This window comes from Ptychodera flava, chromosome 1, assembly GCF_041260155.1.
Source record: "Ptychodera flava strain L36383 chromosome 1, AS_Pfla_20210202, whole genome shotgun sequence".
In the NCBI taxonomy this organism is placed as follows: Eukaryota; Metazoa; Hemichordata; class Enteropneusta; family Ptychoderidae; genus Ptychodera; species Ptychodera flava.
The window spans coordinates 5653475-5672175 of NC_091928.1; the positions used below are offsets into that span (position 1 = coordinate 5653475).

The 18701-nt window shown below is 37.5% G+C and overlaps 1 protein-coding gene across 1 annotated transcript in view; it reads left to right on the forward strand.

Annotated features, from left to right (window-relative positions):
* Positions 1-18701, forward strand: part of LOC139123995 (uncharacterized) — a 78979-nt gene that overhangs the window by 1622 nt on the left and 58656 nt on the right. The gene's annotated exons all lie outside the window — the stretch shown is intronic.

An 18701-nucleotide genomic window follows, 5' to 3' on the forward strand; every position in this document is an offset into this window, starting at 1 on the left:
TTCAATGATTGTTGCGCAATGCAGGAAGAGTGATTGTGATTATGAAAGCATGGCTTCATATCAGGAGGGTGTTTTTTTGAAACCCTGGAGAAGGCGGATAATAATTAGCAACTAGGAAATGCGACAACTTCAGAATCTTCTGAAGCGCGCAAGACTGTATACGGGTAATTTGGCATGGCGACCAAGATTTTCAAATGTTTTATCAACTTTTTAAAACACAAGCGTAGCAAGCAATAAATCACGATTTTATGTGAATACATTTCCCCTACAAGTGTATGCGTTAACCTTGAACAGCGTATTCGAGCTTCGATGAAAACACGCCGTTCGTTAATGTTCATCTATATAATGTATACTTAAAGTCCAAACGATTAATCTGCTCTCCGCATTCCATATTTTCTGACTCAGGAATTACCCTATACGTTTGCTTCTTTTGATTCTGACGCTGCAGCGGATAACGTAAATGATATTATTTCGTCCTTGATCATTTCTTCTCGCTGCTTAGAGACGAGAAATGTTTGAGTCGTAGCCAGATTATGCTGTGCTTCTTTCGAATCCAATATACTTATGCAAAGTGACACACTGAATATTCATGAAGCAGTGACGCAAAGTCCGGACGACCAATAAGTTAACACTCAGATTCATGTCTCTTTAGCCAATACGGCTCTAATTACTTGCACAAAAAGCGCTGCCATTAATACATCTTGTTTACATGATATACTCAATTGCTGTTTATAATTGTCTTGCTCTTCTAAAATTCGAACATCTAAATTTTCTTATAGAGTTCACACTACGATAATGGCAATTTTGCATTTTAAATATCCGTGATTTGTTTCACTAGTACCAAACGTATATCATGAGCCTGTACTTTATTCTTGATTTTGAAAGAGAATGACTGAGGAAAGTTTGAGGGAAAGTTTGTCTTTCTGTTCAGAGGTGAGTGTTGCCTTAATAATGTCAAAAAGTTCTGACAAACCTATGCAGGTGTTGTACAACACAACTGCAACAAGTCTTCAATTTGAAGAAGTGCAACAGGCAAATTTCCTGTCGAAACGTGCATCAAATATCCTTCTACTTCATTCAAAACGTTTTGTCTTGGTAGGCCTAAAGGTGTACACTTTGTATTTGCTTTATGGAAGTATTTATCACTGCAGCAGTACTTTAGCCAGGACTAGCTACGGTTGTTATTCCAGCTGCTGTTTAAGGAGCTATCGCTTCGCTTGTGTTGATCATTATTGGATGTGCCATGATCTAGACAACCAAGGTTAACATGGCGTCTATCATGATATTTACTGTTATATTACGTTACAACAAACCAACAACCGAAATGTCGCAAACAGCGTCGCTCGCCAAACGTTCGTCTGGAGTTTCGGATACGCTGTGACGTCAGACCAGAACCCTTGGGACCAGGTTTCATTTTATGTACAATTTGTCGGAGTGCCTTCCCGAGAAATCACAGCTGCCGACTCTGCGCGTCAGGCAGATATGCAAATGTCCGTTTACGGTATTTGCTTCAGACATTCGTAAAGCACAGTGCTTTAGAGGGTTTTAAACTCTGATCCTATTTATCGCACTGTAATTCGAATTTAATGACCCAGCAGAGTCGAAAGCTCTCGCAAAGAAGTGCCAAAGCTTACCTGTTCCCTCGAGAAAGATTTATTTGCATGCCGTGTGGTCAGCGTCGAAGGAAAATATGACTACTTTGGCTGAGGCTCTTGTTTTGCAAACCAAAACCACCCCGTCTAACGCAAAGAGTGACTTTATAATTTCTGATTATCACAGTAGTCATCGTGAACAATATATCACGAAGTTATAAATATATAAGAATGCTCAGACACGACAAGCTAGAGAACTACTCTTTCCTTTATCCTCTGAGGGAGAAATTACGAGATTAAAAGTGGAGATATATTTGCACACGGAAAGGTTTCTTACTCGTAAAGTTACAAACTACATGAATTATTTCAATTGTTGGATGGTCCTCAAAAAAAGAACACTTATTTCATAGTGTCACTCAAGAAAATGAAACTTATCTCGAGAACATTAATGGGATCAATCACAGTTTTTCGTCAGGCTCTTTTGAAGAAAATGTAAAATAAATCTTAAAACTTCATTTAATTTAGCTGTGAATTTTCCCAATTATGTATTATTTACTTTTCCGAATTGTAACATTGTTCTTGTTTTTCTCTGAAAACCGAGTTAAAATGCCAAGTTTCAACTTAACAACACATAGTCTAACAGTCTACATGCGAGTATAAATGTTATTGCATCCCTAAGAATTCCCCCTACACAGTAACATTGTATATTTGAACACAAAGCGCGTGATTGGATGTGTCTTCTAAACCTCATTGTTACTATGGTAAAGATGCTAAATTACCTTAAATGATCCTTCTACCGATGAACAAAATTGTCACAAAAATTCATGGTCAGGCACCTTATCTCTTTCAAAGAGAAGCAAATTAAATGACCTTGCTAGGTAGAAAACCAGACAAGGAAGCAAGCAAGGTCAGAATGATTGCGACTGTACCTTTGATAATGTTAGTTCCATGTATCAAGTATCGATTCCTAGCTTACCGAGTATAGTTTGCTGAAATATCAAGCGTTGGTTTTTTTCTACCGACATGCAGTGTTGACGAGACGTAGAAACCGATGAAATGTGGTGACAAAGAAATGTACCTAATGCATAAAAGTCAAAGTTATTGAACAACTGTCAAATGTCACGGCTATCTTCGTCTACGTGCAATATTTAAAGAGTTTCCTGAAAGGATTGATTCCCCGTGGAATTTACCTTCGTCTCAGTGTTATTCCACACATGAAGGAAGTTGATCCCAGTTTTACTTTTTATTTGTATAGGAACATGTCTCTGGAGACTTCAATATATCTACTAAGTTTCTGTTGAAACATATACCTTATAAAAGCTTCAGTAATTTCATCTGATTTCAAGTTCCATTCATGTCTTGTTGACCTTGAAACGCCATGAGTGGCAACACGCTCTCAGCTTTTATTGACATTGCTTGCCACCTTCAGCCGAGCGTCGATTTCATTTTAGTGTTTAACGAAACGAAATGCGAACTTGATATGAGGTGGGTTTATCAATATGTCATCTTGCCGAACATTTTCATTGCGAAGCGAAACGGCAAAGGCTGTCAGGCTTGCAATTCAATTCCTCCTCACTGTTACAAATGTCGACCAAAAACGAGTTCTGTAAAGTGTGATAGCTCATTGGCCGAGGATAACAGCAATTGCTCCACTAAACAGCCCAAAAATTAGGGCTGTTAAATTACGTCTCATGATTTCAAAATATAGTAATGAACATGTATTGGGAGTTATAAATTCAAAATGGCCGAACTTAAACATATATGAACTTTATGAGTACATGTGAAATGGTCAATTGCTGCATCCAAATGGTGTACAGTCAGATTTCTTTTGACAATTTAGGATATCCCTTTAGATTAGCCTCCACCAGAAATTCATCAGACGAATGGTTCACAGGTTTGGAAATAATATAACTGTCTGTGTGTCGACGATAGTTTCAGTCTACAAGTTTAAGAATGAGTGTTTGCTATCACTGGACAACCGGTACATAAATTATAATTATAATCATCATTCAATAATAATTTTACTTATTCATTAATATGCATCAAAATGAATCATTCATTTGTCTATAATACGCTGCCTGTGCAATTTAAACACAAATAGATACACAAATAGATATGTAACATACTGGATATGAACAAAAAAAGGATTGAAGAGCGATACTAAACTTGTCGAAAGCTTTACGCAGAGTGAACATCCGTTGTGGACTGATAATCGAACCTGTCTGTATAGTTTTGGGATCTCATTTACAAACCACTTGAGAACATTAATATTTTGCTCTCTGGTTTTCGTGAAAATCAAAGATTTTAAATTTCCCTAGTGTGTTTAACACACACAAGTTTAAATTTCAAACAATTGTAATTGGAGTCTATTTGCTTTTTAAAATCCACTAATGTGGCCGGTGACCTCCGATTATTATTCCCAATAATGAACGAGGAGGGCACGGTGTATCTACTAGCGATGTATATGCATATTTATTTGAAACCATATTCTTGAGTCGCGTAGCTCTAAGGGTCACACAACACTGCGTTTCCGTTGTGAATGAAAAAAAATTCACAGACCGTCTTATGTGACTACAAGTTCTCTCAGCGATTTCTTGATGAGACCGTTTAGGTTTCTATCTGTTCAAAACGAGATAATTAGGTTCACTTCTATACCATCCTTCGTGAACTCATCGACGGGAAAAACATCTTACGTCCCTCGTGTTAACAATGCATCGTTTTGACAAGCGTTTGTTGCCCTCAAAAAATCAATGCTCCTTATTACTGAAGGTTATGAAACCAGAGAGTTGTGGATCAAAGTTAAAGAATATCCCAGCAAAACTCGTGAAAACATTCTGCATTAATGCAAGACTGAATGAAAAAGAAAACACATTTGAAAAGAGTAATTTTGGTAATGTAAATATGATTTACCCCAGAACAAGTTAAAGTCCAATCTTTACTGCAAAAAACTTCCATATTTCTTATTTGGGCGTCACTACCTAAGATTTAGTTGTACATCCATTTGGGCAAAATATTTTAGTTACTCTGTAATGTTCATTGGAAATTCAAGTAGCATCAAAGACATGCTAATCACTATCCAGTGTCCGCTATGCTCTTAGTTGGTTTACAGATAAAGAAGATACAAATGAATTTTCTTGTTACAAAAATTGACTTTGGCGTTCAAAGGGTTAATATATTCAAGTTGACGTCTGAGTACAATCTATAGAATGATCTGCAAATCATGACACCTTGATCGCAGCTTATACCACGCCATACCCTGACACCTTGATCGCAGCTTATACCACGCCATACCCTGACACCTTGATCACAGCTTATACCACGCCATACAAGCCACTGCAAATCATGACACCTTGATCGCAGCTTATACCACGCCATACAAGCCACTGCAAATCATGACACCTTGATCGCAGATTATACCACACCATACAAGCCACTGCAAATCATGACACCTTGATCGCAGATTATACCACACCATACAAGCCACTGCAAATCATGACACCTTGATCGCAGATTATACCACACCATACAAGCCACTGCAAATCATGACACCTTGATCGCAGCTTATACCACGCCATACAAGCCACTGCAAATCATGACACCTTGATCGCAGCTTATACCACGCCATACCCCGACACCTTGATCACAGCTGATACCACGCCTTACAAGCCACTGCAAATCATGACACCTTGATCGCAGATTATACCACGCCATACAAGCCACTACAAATCATGACACCTTGATCCTGTTGATCACAGCTTATACCACGCCATACCCTGACACCTTGATCACAGCTTATACCACGCCACACAGTACAATAAATTACCCACAATTCTCTTTGATTTGTACACATGAAGGTTACTTTTCTAAATACTTTTTCAGTTCTGCATGTAAGCACTAGTGTGCAGCATCAGAATAATTGATAAATAATATCTAGTAAAAGTACGTTTAGATATTTCAGTGAAAGTTTCAAAATAACCACTAAACAACCATAAAAGTCACATTCTGTAGGTACTACAAATGCCTTGCTTTTTGGGCAGCAAGTTATGATGAACTGAAGGGGTCATTCTCTGAGAAAACTTAGCATGCAAATTTCTTTTGTCACTTCCATTGCAAAAAATCAATATCCTTTTGTTTCATAAAACAGGTGCAACTAGTCTCCCTACTTTCCATCACATTATTCTGTATGGCTGAGGACACAATCTCTGGCAAATTTCACAAAAATGCTATCTCCTCTCTCAATTATGCATAATTTTCCAAATTATTTAAAATGAGAATTGAGAAGAATGGTGTGCATAAAAGTACGTTTTCAAAATTTTGATAAATAGTCTGTGAATTTGTCTACACATGGGAGACATGGTAGACTTCACTCAGGTATCTCCGAGGATACAAATCACAATGAATTATGGGAAATCTACAGTACTGTGCGCCATACAAGCCACTGTCTTGCTAAGAGTCATAGCTATGCGATAAGACCAGGTACCCCGCGTGAGACAAACCACAATCCCATAATGCAAGTGACACACAACCCGTATGGCTATTGTTCCGACAGAGAATATAAACTTTTGCATGTACATTAGTTTGATGGTAGTCAAATTCAAGATAAGAATGAAATCTGGTGATTACACCTAAAATCGTTATTTTTCAGGACAGTTATAAAACTTTACTCTGAATTAGCTCCTCGAATGTATTTCATTTCCAACGCTAAATCTGTGTAACGGCGCCATGATAATAACAGATCACGATCGACATCGTTTCGATTTAACTCGTAATTTCGCGCGCATTTTCGCTTCCATTACACCGTAATTTACAGTAAATTCATGCTTTTCCTCGGATGATTTCAAGATATATAGTGGCTGAATAGTTCCTAAAATATCCAGGTAAATGCCATTTCCAATGTATTGACAATTTGTCCCTTGTTATCGTTAGTATTTCGTTGGTAATATGGGCTAGCCACGGCTAATGGGGCGACGTGCACTAGGGACCTAAAACAGACTTACCAAAGGTAGTACAGTGGCGTCACGTGTCAGTTGAACGACCTAACTGCCACATATATGTCTATTAACCTTTGAACGAGTCTTGGCTCCGGTGTAACGAATAGCGCTTTCTAGCCTCCTGAGTTTGAAATAAATGAAAGTGTGCGAGATAAACCACACCGATTTGGGAATGGGAAACTGAATCTATATGACACGAACCAACAAACCGACAGACGAGGTAATTGGAATCGCTTTTTAATCTAAAGTGTTCGTAACTAAGCGAAGTATGGTCGCTGAAGAGGTTTTTGTTTTACCGCAGCGATTCCTATTCCGTCATTCATTCTTTGCATTGGGGATGCCTTTACATAAACGGAGCCGTGTTGCGACACAAGGCAATGGGCTGATGTTTGCAGACAAAACTTTTGTCGATGGAAAAACTTACAGCAAACCTCAAACAACTACAGATTGTCTGAGCTTGTTGTAGTGATACAGAGAGGCATTAGGAGAGACAGATAGAAGCGCGGACTGACTACGTAGAAATAACGAGAGAGAGAGAGAGAGAGAGAGAGAGAGAGAGAGAGAGAGAGAGAGAGAGAGAGAGAGAGAGATTTCTTGTGGTTGAAAAATTAACTTCTATATCTACCAATTAAATTCATATCTGATACAACCTGATATTTGCATTTAGCGTTCTTATCCTTCAAGCATCGAACTCATTATTACAATTCATTCATCTCCCTTTGATCTTTTGTATCGCGGACATTTGAAATTCCGGTTTATATTAAATCGATAATGATGTTTGGATTAACAAGACGTACCATACAAAAGATACAGAATTTAGCCGCTTACAATGACACTTGAATCAAAAGATACGCGCAAGTAACAGTTTCTTTTGGCCGCCGCGCTATTGGAACGACCGGAAATTGATAGGACACGCACGAACAGTTATTTGGTACACAGATATTGTGCATAATTATTTTCACCAAATGTTACGATTACAAGTTCTGGGGCTAGGGGCTTTGCAACACCGACAAAAAAATCTTCTGCATGTCGAAATATCCATCATTAATACTCAATAGGGGATGACTGCAGAATTCTTAATAATGTTCGACAGATTCAAGTTTAATAGTAGATTTCGCGCCAGCTGAGCTCACTGAAGCCGTGCACCCCTATGATTGCCATTCAGTATTAGTGTACAGATATAATGTAAATGACAATGCAAGACATCAAAACAAAAGGCTGCTGGTTGTTTATCCCCATTTGCTCGCCTGAGTCAATATTATAACTGCACTGAATATGGTGAAACATCATATGCTATATTTGAATACATCCTACATTGGCGCCATGTACAATGCAAAATGGCGCCATTTAAAATTCAAATATGGCGTCCACGGTATGGAAATATTAAATTCGGCAGAATTGGCAACACGAATCCCGCCAGGCCCTGTCTAGAATAGCGATGGACATTTATTGAATTTATTTTTTTTGAAATGGTGGCTTTTGGAGAATGCCTAAGTCTAGAAATCAGAAAATGTATCAGATACTGGCTCAACTACGGCCTATTTTTGTGTCAGTACATTTTTAGAACTTTTTCGTCTATTTATACATGTACGAAATATTTATGTGGTTTTGGCGAGTTCTCAACGAGAAACTAGCGAAGTAATAGTCGTGCTTTCCCAATAGATGTCTGTGCAGGTAGTTCTTGTATTTTAATAGTCTTTTCTTCCAGAATCTGATTGGTATGGGTATGTGGGTATCATGGTGTTGCACTACTAACCGGAGAATAGCCAGTTTCAATTGTGTTTCAGATTACCACGGAGAGGCGAATGAGACTTTCTAGTAAGATGATAGAAATCAGAGTAATTAGCATAATTGGCATGACAGTAGAATTTATCTTCTGAACCGCAAAACTATGCTTATATTACGATAGGCACACCGAGATAGTGGACATTACTATCATGAATACGATTGTGCCCAGCATTTTATGAATCTTCTGATATTTCTTGTCACTGATCGTTATCACAGGTTCAACATCAAGCTTATCTCACTCTGTCACGTTCTCTGTTTCTTCTATGGATAATCTATCGATATCTCGAGAAACCGTTTCTTCTGTGATACACGCATAACTGCAGCGTTTACGTTTCTAGCTATCGCTTGCATCGATTTCGCGATGGTAAAATGTAATTTATTCAAAACGGTTGGCAAGCGAGGTGGCTATCAGGCCATGTAATCGATATCTCGCAGTTGATGAACAAGCCTACCTCGTCTATGGTTCACTGCAGTTATTTTGTTGCCTTTTCTGCTGGGCCATTTAAATTGATAAAGTATTCAAAGCTTCTGGCATAACGTCTGTCAAATTGATAACGCGCAATTCAGCTTTTCTACTTCAAATTCGTGTATTGTTATACAACCTGGTCTTTCAGGAAACAAGTAAGCATTGATGGAACCTACTGAATGGCTGGTTCGTCAGCTGAAGTGTTTCTTGATAATTTAGCTACGTTCCTTTCGAAATTACACGAATGAAATGCGCGTATTCATGTTAACGAATTACGCAATCACTTGCCGCATAATTTTTTTTCGTTCAGTAAAATTCCCTTGTGTGGATTTGGTCTGGGCTCACAGGCTAAACTTTACGGCATATGAATTCACCGTCACGAGTACCTAGTGAAAGTGTAAAAAGTAAAGCAGAGGCGCCCTTTGTAAAATATGGCAGTAGTGCATAATAATGCAGTGGTATGTTAAAGAAAGACTCCATCAGTATTCCATAGTTCCTCATTAACAACATATTTTATTGAATTTGGAGGATATGTTTCCCAGCAAATTACAGAAACCTCTGTATGGACGGATTGTACTTTCTTACTTGCACACGCTTCCGATCGAGCAGAATTCGTTAAAAAACTGGTCTAGGAGATTGTCAAGGGCTAAGGCTTTTAAGTCGATATTTGTATACGTTTAAGGAAGAAAGATTCCTTATTCAAGCATATCCTCACAAGCTTTATACATGTGAATTAAAGAGACCACTAAATCAGTTGCTTTCGCTTAATATGTATACATTATCTCGATTCAAGCTACAACGGTCAGCTTTCTACTCGGCTATATGACAAGAGGGATGTCTTAATGTAATTTCATCAATTTCCTAAATCTTTACATCAACACTCCATTCTCGCCGACCAATTGAGAATACATCTCAAAACCCAATCACTGTGCTAGAGCACGCACTGTGTACGCTGAAATTGTGGAGAAACATTACACTTCACTGTTTCAAACGTTTAGATTTGCGTTATTCCAAAAAACCACCTGGTGTTTATATTGAAAACGATTACTGGTTGATATCATTGGCTGTTGAATGTAGTATTGTTGTTTCTGTCATACAACTGATTTCGAAAGTCATCGTCGATACCAGTATGTAGATTATAACCATTCAAATTGTGACCATAGATTGATATATGGCAAATGCCACATACGAGATATGGTGTGCTCGCTCTTTTCGAAACATAGATTGATATATGACAAATGCCACATACGAGGCATGGTGTGCTCACTCTTTTCAAAACATAGATTGATATATGGCAAATGCCTCATATAAAGCATGGTGTGCTCACTCTATTCGAAACATAGATTGATATATGGCAAATGTCACATATGAAGCATGGTGTGCTCACTCTTTTCGAAACATAGATTGATATATGGCAAATGCCACATATGAGGCATGGTGTGCTCACTCTTTTCGAAACATAGATTGATATATGGCAAATGCCACATATGAAGCATGGTGTGCTCACTCTTTTCGAAACATAGATTGATATATGGCAAATGTCACATATGAAGCATGGTGTGCTCACTCTATTCGAAACATAGATTGATATATGGCAAATGCCACATATGAAGCATGGTGTGCTCACTCTTTTCGAAACATAGATTGATATATGGCAAATGTCACATATGAAGCATGGTGTGCTCACTCTTTTCGAAACATAGATTGATATATGGCAAATGCCACATATGAAGCATGGTGTGCTCACTCTATTCGAAACATAGATTGATATATGGCAAATGCCACATATGAAGCATGGTGTGCTCACTCTTTCGAAACATAGATTGATATATGGCAAATGCCACATATGTAGCATGGTGTGCTCACTCTTTTCGAAACATAGATTGATATATGGCAAATGTCACATATGAAGCATGGTGTGCTCACTCTTTTCGAAACATAGATTGATATATGGCAAATGTCACATATGAAGCATGGTGTGCTCACTCTATTCGAAACATAGATTGATATATGGCAAATGTCACATATGAAGCATGGTGTGCTCACTCTTTTCGAAACATAGATTGATATATGGCAAATGCCACATACGAGGCATGGTGTGCTCACTCTTTTCAAAACATAGATTGATATATGGCAAATGCCACATACGAGGCATGGTGTGCTCACTCTTTTCAAAACATAGATTGATATATGGCAAATGCCACATACGAGGCATGGTGTGCTCACTCTTTTCGAAACATAGATTGATATATGGCAAATGCCACATATGAGGCATGGTGTACTCACTCTTTTCAAAATATCTGACATCACTCTCTCATTAATCATCGATCAGAGGTGAACATCTTTCTTTCTTTTTTTATTGAGTGACCATATATGTGTGTTTTAGTTTGTTGATTTGTTGCCAGATGTATTGCATTTTAAAGATGATGATTTTCAGATCATTGATAATCATGACTGATTAATTATTGAAGTTATTCGTCAAATAACACAACAGTATTGGACATAATGGCTTAATTCCTGTCCTTAGAATTTAACATTAGGCGCAACGTAACGATTTAAACTACTGTTTATTTATTGCTTCATAAAATGACAGAAAAAATGGATGTGGGACTACTTTGCTTTTCCTTAAAATTCAATATGGGACACACACAAACATTTATTAAACACGATTTGAACTAATTTGGGATAATTGGATGGTGAAGTAATGTCTGTTTAATCTGCAAAATATAAGTCATCTGCTTTTTCTTTTACATTATACACTTGTATTTATGAGTAATTTGTAATATTGCAACAATCAGCTATACGGCACCTAACACTTTTGAGAAATTTGAAAAATATGAAAATCCAATTATCCCAAATTAGTTCAAATCGTGTTATTATCATCCCGGAGGGAGCCAAAATGTTGAATTTCCGGTTGATCCTGGTTGATCTATGTCATAGATAGTGACACAATGTACCTTATTTAAGGTGAAGTACGACGAATTACGTCAAATTAAGCTGTGGTGTCATTTTCTTGAAACTTTGCACAAATATTCTTGGAAGTTGTGCAAGTGCAAAAATAAAATAAAAAAATGGGGGTCACCACGCTCGTTTCCATGGAAACGGACTTTAAATGGCGTCGTTAGAAATAAATAAAAATGATATAATTCACTTAAACTAAAGAAGCAATTATAAAAAGCTTAGCAAATGAGTTAATTTTAATAAATACCAAGACTCAAGATCCATATATATCGAATGTATAGTTTTCATGATGTTTGTAAAGAAATTTTTACATAAGTATCGATTACAAAATGACGATATCGAAATTATATCACTACATAATTTTCGAACTTTCTTCCTGTCGCTTTGAATGGTGTCATTTTGACAAAACTTGGCGAATGAAATCCTGACATAATGCCATTTAGTTTACACTTATAATAAAAGGGTGTCACCACGCTACTTTTTACAATATCTCCAAGTGAATGGGTAATATGCGCCATATAAATGGGAGAGAAATGTGAATTTTTCGCTCATATTGAATAAAAACCAGCTTCCTAGGGGGTCAAAATATGACAAGGTTATAGGTCACATGTATTTCTAAGAGACTGGGTCAAAAAATTAGGTAAAAGCGCAATTTCAACAATGACAGGTGATGTTAAATACATGCGCTACAAAGTAACCCATTTGCGACAGGCTGGAGTTAAATCTGCGCAGAAACGTTCTAAAGCGTGTGCGCGTCCGAATTCGTCGCCCTTTACCTTAAAGCCGTCCTAATGCTCCATGGGAAGTGATAAATTTTTCACTAATAGAGTCCTTCCCTTGGTGATTTCCATGTAAGTTTCCATTCATAATATAAACTTTCACAAATTAACTATTAGGTAGAGCAAATCGAAGTAGACAAATTTACTAATTTGCCAAAATGGTAATAATTGTGACTGCCACATAAGTTTTGTTCTTTGGCAGGACAAACCTCACTCCATTACCAGCTGTAGGGTTATTAACATAATTTACTCCAGCTGAATTCTGTCTTTAGGCAGCTGAGTAGACTTTAGACAGCCCACTGACATAAACTGATCGGCTTCGAGCGTCTTCAGCGCAGTAATTCTTGGCGCGCTTAGACCATCTGTTGAATCCAAGGCTGTGACGGGTCTTTTAACCGAGATAGCCAACAGCGGTTTCGTTACGTTATCTGTGATTGGCTCATTTCTTCATATTATTTGCTAGATCTGTTTGTGAATCTCTGCTACAGGTGTACAAATAATTCACCCAATTAATCAGAGTACGTGTATATCTTTAGACACCCATGGAATTCGCTCCTTGCGCAGAATGCCACTTGTTTTTATATCACCTCGTTAACGACAGCTGTTTGAAAGAAGATGGCGTCATTTTTTCAGTTCTCGACTGTTGATTTGTCTCGTCAATAAGTTTACGTAGAAAACATGTCTTCAACTCACAAATGCAACAAATACAAAAAATTTTATACACTTTGGAAAAAAATATTGCAGTAATAGGAGCATTGCTAGCTCTAGTCATACGCTTTGCTGATTATTATAGTGTGGCGAATTTTTGAAATGGCGTTTGTACTTGTACAATTAATGAATGTATACGAGAATATTGTAACTTTATTAGGCCTAAACAGTAAATAAACATATTTAAAAAATAAAAAAGAAAAAAAAAGAAAACATGTCTTTACTGTCTCTACACGGTGCTAGATATTTCAATGCCCGTTTCGGGTCCATCGGAACATTGTATCGTCCAGTGTAGGCACACAAAGAGCCACATCGATGTGTGATAGGCAACAACTCGCACCTTTACCGTTTTTTTACAGCTGGTCACATACACAATTGTATGATGCTAGACAGCGGTCAACCGATCTCGTTATCATAGACGAGAGGGTCGTTGCCATTCTTACGTCATTCATCAATTCCCTGATATGCTACTTTGCCTATGTATAGTCTTCACCCCTCTATCAATCAAAGATGTACAGAAACACACACACATACAAACATACATACATACATACATACATACATACATACATACATACATACATACATACATACATACATACATACATACATACATACAGTTCTACAATCTAACATTGATGACACGAAAATCAACTTTTGATCTCTAAAGATAATGTTTCCATGTTATAAATCATTCACAGGAAGATGAATCAACTTTCGAATCACATTCCCTTCATTCGTTCCACCAAAAGCAGCTTAATGACGCAAAGGCCAGATCAACAAATGGCCGTGTTATTATCTGTTCTCGTCGTATCAGTTGACGAGAAAGAATAATTTTGTTCTCGGTTAACCTGCGATATTTATTGTGTTCAATAAATCATACGGGTATTTTATCCTTTAACAGGCACAGAATGGCGTTCCTACTCGGAAAGTACATGTAAGAACGCTAATGACAAAAGCATGATGGGTTTTAGTATTGTAAGGATACGCTGGATGAGACGCTATTTTACACATGACCGTATTCTTCAACCAATAGACAAGTTTATCACGAAAGCGGCTATGAATTCGCACTTTATCTTTTTCTCTCTTTACATATTTGATTCAATTCTTTTTTTATAGATTGAAGTATTTGGACCTGTACACTTGATGATAGGGGTAAAAGGATTTCCATTCCACTAACCACGGGTGTCTTTGCACATCAAGTAATAACCGACTTCTTTTAATCATTTCCCTTCACATAAAAGTATAAAAAGTTAATTCGATTTTTTTTCTGAGATACACATGCTTCAAGTGATATACGATTGAGAGTACCCGATGGCCAGTTGTTTTCTCTGCCCAGCAAAGATTACATTTATCCGTAAACACAGTCACAAGTTGAAATTAGTAGCACTATAACAGAACTCTACCTTCAACCCCATAGCGCAAAAAATCTCTTTACAAATCGCAATACTTTTGCAACGTCACTGTACCTTCCTGTCATTATTATTCAAGAAGAAGTTGATATTTTCGGGAAGCGGGCATCATGTTTACTCTGATGATTCACTTTGTCGCGCACATTAAGGAACTTGCCTTCACACGCCAAATGAATATTGTCGACGTATGATCGGTTGCCATAACACAAAGTTCTGAGGGCTAAACAAAATGATACTGTCTCTTTATGACAATTCAATGCCAACTTTGGCATGCGTCTCAATTTACCTATCATAAATGGCAATCTTAGTGAAGGAGATATCCATCATAAAGACGCGAGGGAACACTTTCCTCCAGGGGCTCTTTTATAATGGCTTGTTGAACATCTTTAAGATAAACGTGTATGTGGTACACATTAACGTGAAGAGAACTCCTTGAAAATCTCAATATATCTTTCTATGCAACAAACTGCATCTTAAGTCCAAAAACGTCAAAAGTGACAGTGAAAGTGATATAGTTACGTTCATTTTCTTTAAAATTTTAAGGCTATGTGTTTTACTATGCACGATAATTAGACATCTATATTCACTCGCTAATGTTTTGCTTTTGTGTTTTGTGAGGAAATATGTGAGACAATTATTATTTTCTTCAAGACGGCCAAATAGTCCAAAAGGTGTTTATTTTTGTGCGAACTTTATGCAATCATTTAGATATTGTGCACTACTTTTGGTCGTACATCGAAATATTTTAGTTTAATTAAGTAAAAAGAACAAGATACAAATTTTGATTTTTTTACGGCGAATAATAAATGAGTAAAAGGTTTGTAATTTTTCCTGCTAGGTGTCATATAATTCATATAATTTGATCCGGTTTTTTTCACTGTTTCTAGATAAATTCCGACCTCGTGAGATATCTTTGCCGAAACAAGATATAGCTCGGGTTGTTTGTTCATTCATGGTTGAATATATTGCCTGCATTAAACTAGGTCGCGAAGCATTCTACAAAATGCGATGAACATTAACGCCTCGTCGGAGATAATAACATGACAGCCAGATTCGATTTGTAGAGGTTTGGTCACGGTAGGCTTTCAAGTCATCGAACCTCTATTGTGTATTGGCCATTGCATATCATTTTTCTCAAGACGAAACGATTTTTGCATTAGCTTATTTTACGCCAGAAAAAACTTGCATCTTTAAAATTTAGGTTGTGTAGCCTTCTCAGTGCTTATCGAATATTTTTGGAATTTTGTTTCAACGAGGGTTTTCAGCGGAATATTCGTTCATAACTGTGTGTCAGACCGATTATCTTCTTCGCACTATATAGTGCGAAGCGGGTTTTTCCATAATCACAATAGCCCTCCCCCTCCATGCCTATGGGTAAACACACATTTTCATGTAACACACACACACACACAAAGATATTGGCTATTTCCCCACTCTTTTTGTTTAGGTAGATTCCTAGGTAGCCAAATTAGTGTCACAGGATATCTGGAAAAGGGGTATTGAGGAGAATTACGTAGTCTTTACGTAAACCAATACTGTCAATGTAATCAAATTGCCAAGGTAGCTCTTTAGATCGTTCCCGGCAAAACATTTTTACATCATTCCCGTTACAAGCATTGATTGTTGTGTTAGATTGGGGAAGAAACGGATAATTTGTCTTTTATTAAGCAAGAGGTTTGGCAGATAATGCAATTTCCCAGCTGAAATTGAGCGTATCGATTCTATCAGCCGGCGGTGGACACGAGACTATTGGTTGAGTGGGGAAATGTTGGTTTGAAATGACAATATACTTTCTATGTGGCTCTCGAAGAGTGTTCAATCTACCACAGCCACCGAAGTGCTGTTGACTGTTGACGTGTAAGTTGTTGATAATCGGGGGTATATTCCGGGGAGTAACCTTTAAGATAGCCGACAATAGTCAGACCTCTCCTCAAGACACCTTGACATACATCTTAACATACTGCGGATTTTCAATGGGCTGAAAATCTTGAGAATATTACCGCAGCGAACGCCAGACCACTTATCTTCACGATGATATGTACAGTTTTGGCTTTTCCAATCCAGGAGAATGAAATTGGCGATTATGTAGCTGCTCATTAAAATCTAACATGTCTTTTGAGATTTCATGTGTTGTATTTTATATGCAATAGTAGAGTAAAATAAAACGGGCTGCACAGCCTGGTAGGCAGTGGAATGAATCTTGAATCACGGGCTGTGGGCATGTTAACGAACCTCGGTGACTGCCCCCAATGAGATAAAATCTGACGACAGCGACAGGTCTCAATGGGGACACTTTTACTAACACACTGTAAAAGTTCCGAAATGAGCCGTGCAAGGGCAAGGTCAAATTGTGTTCTGAAACATAACACGCTTTTAATATCAGATGTGTTTATAGTAGTGCTCTTGTCTGATATCCTTGACGTCTTCTCTTGTTTGGTTTTCACTTTAACAAATAGGCTGGAATTGTCAATGGTGAAAGTTGATCTGCTGGACAAGATGCATTTTCAAACTATGTCTTGATGATAATATTCTGACACAGCCACGAACTTTCCCCTTCATTTCAAAGGACAGATATTCGTATTTCCACAAAACTCTCTCTCACGGAAAGATAATATTCGATGAATGATGATAGCTTCCTGTAAACTGTACTTACTTGCGTTTCCCAACGACACGGTCAACATCTTTTACGTGTTTGTTTTGTCTTAAAGAAGGTGAACTATAGAAATCTTGAATTCGAATCATTCGATTAGTTGTTTTTGTTCTGCCTGCCGCTTGCGCCCATTGCATTCATGCATGGTCTTGCATAGTCGACATACCAACGACTTCTTGATAATAAAACCCATCGACCGCTGTGAACATTATCAGCGATAATGTTCATGCAAGCTGGCTTTCTAACCGGGGTACACTTAGCAGAAGTCAATAAAACTGCCAACTGTTGAGAATTTACCCGTTTTAGGAGCTATTTGGACATGCCTTAAACTCCGAGTATCAAACACAGTCCATGCTATTGAATTCTTTATCTTCTCTATGTCATCGTTTCCACCAAAAGGTTATTTCCCTTTTGTCCTTCGGGCATGAACTTCATAATTTAGTCTCAGAATAGTCATGGATATTATAGGAGGCAAACTGCATACTTAAAACGCAAAGCGCTATCATGATCACTTCATATCATTATTTCAGTTGAATCACCAGCAATTACTATCTACAGACAGTCAGACAGACAGACAGATAGACAGACAGCTAGATGGATGGATAGATAGATAGATAGATAGATAGATAGATAGATAGATAGATAGATAGTTAGATAGATAGATAGATGGATAGATAGATAGATAGATAGATAGATAGATAGATAGATAGATAGATAGATAGATAGATAGATAGATAGATAGATAGATAGATAGATAGATAGATAGATAGATAGATAGATAGATAGATAGATAGATAGATAGATAGATAGATAGATAGGGAGATAGGGAGATAGGGAGATAGATAGACAAAGAGAGACACAGGTAGAGATACCGAAAGGCAGACAAACAGATAGAGACAGACAGAGAGATAGAGAGTCGGAGACATAGGGATTGAGACAAAGAAAGGCAGGCAGACAGACACAGGGAGAGACGGACACACAGAGATATAGATTGTGAAGTAAAGTTAACTGATTGATACCGCGGATACAGAACATCAAAGTTCAACCAAGCATTCATTTTTTACTTGATTTTATTTCAGTTTAATTAAATACTTACCCCCTTTCCGAATACACAATTATATAGAACACGGGACATGAGATTTCCTACACAAACCAGTCAGTCTATCGATATCGTCAAATAGATGATACAGGTAACGTTTTGGTTTAAACGTTCACTAACTGCTCCCACTGATTGCAAATACAGTCGGCAGTATTGCAGGAACACACAAAACTCTTGTCGCATGCATAATCCAGTTTTTACGATTTATTGTAGAATGTCCAAACAGGATCAAACGAATTTCTTAAAACGCATAAT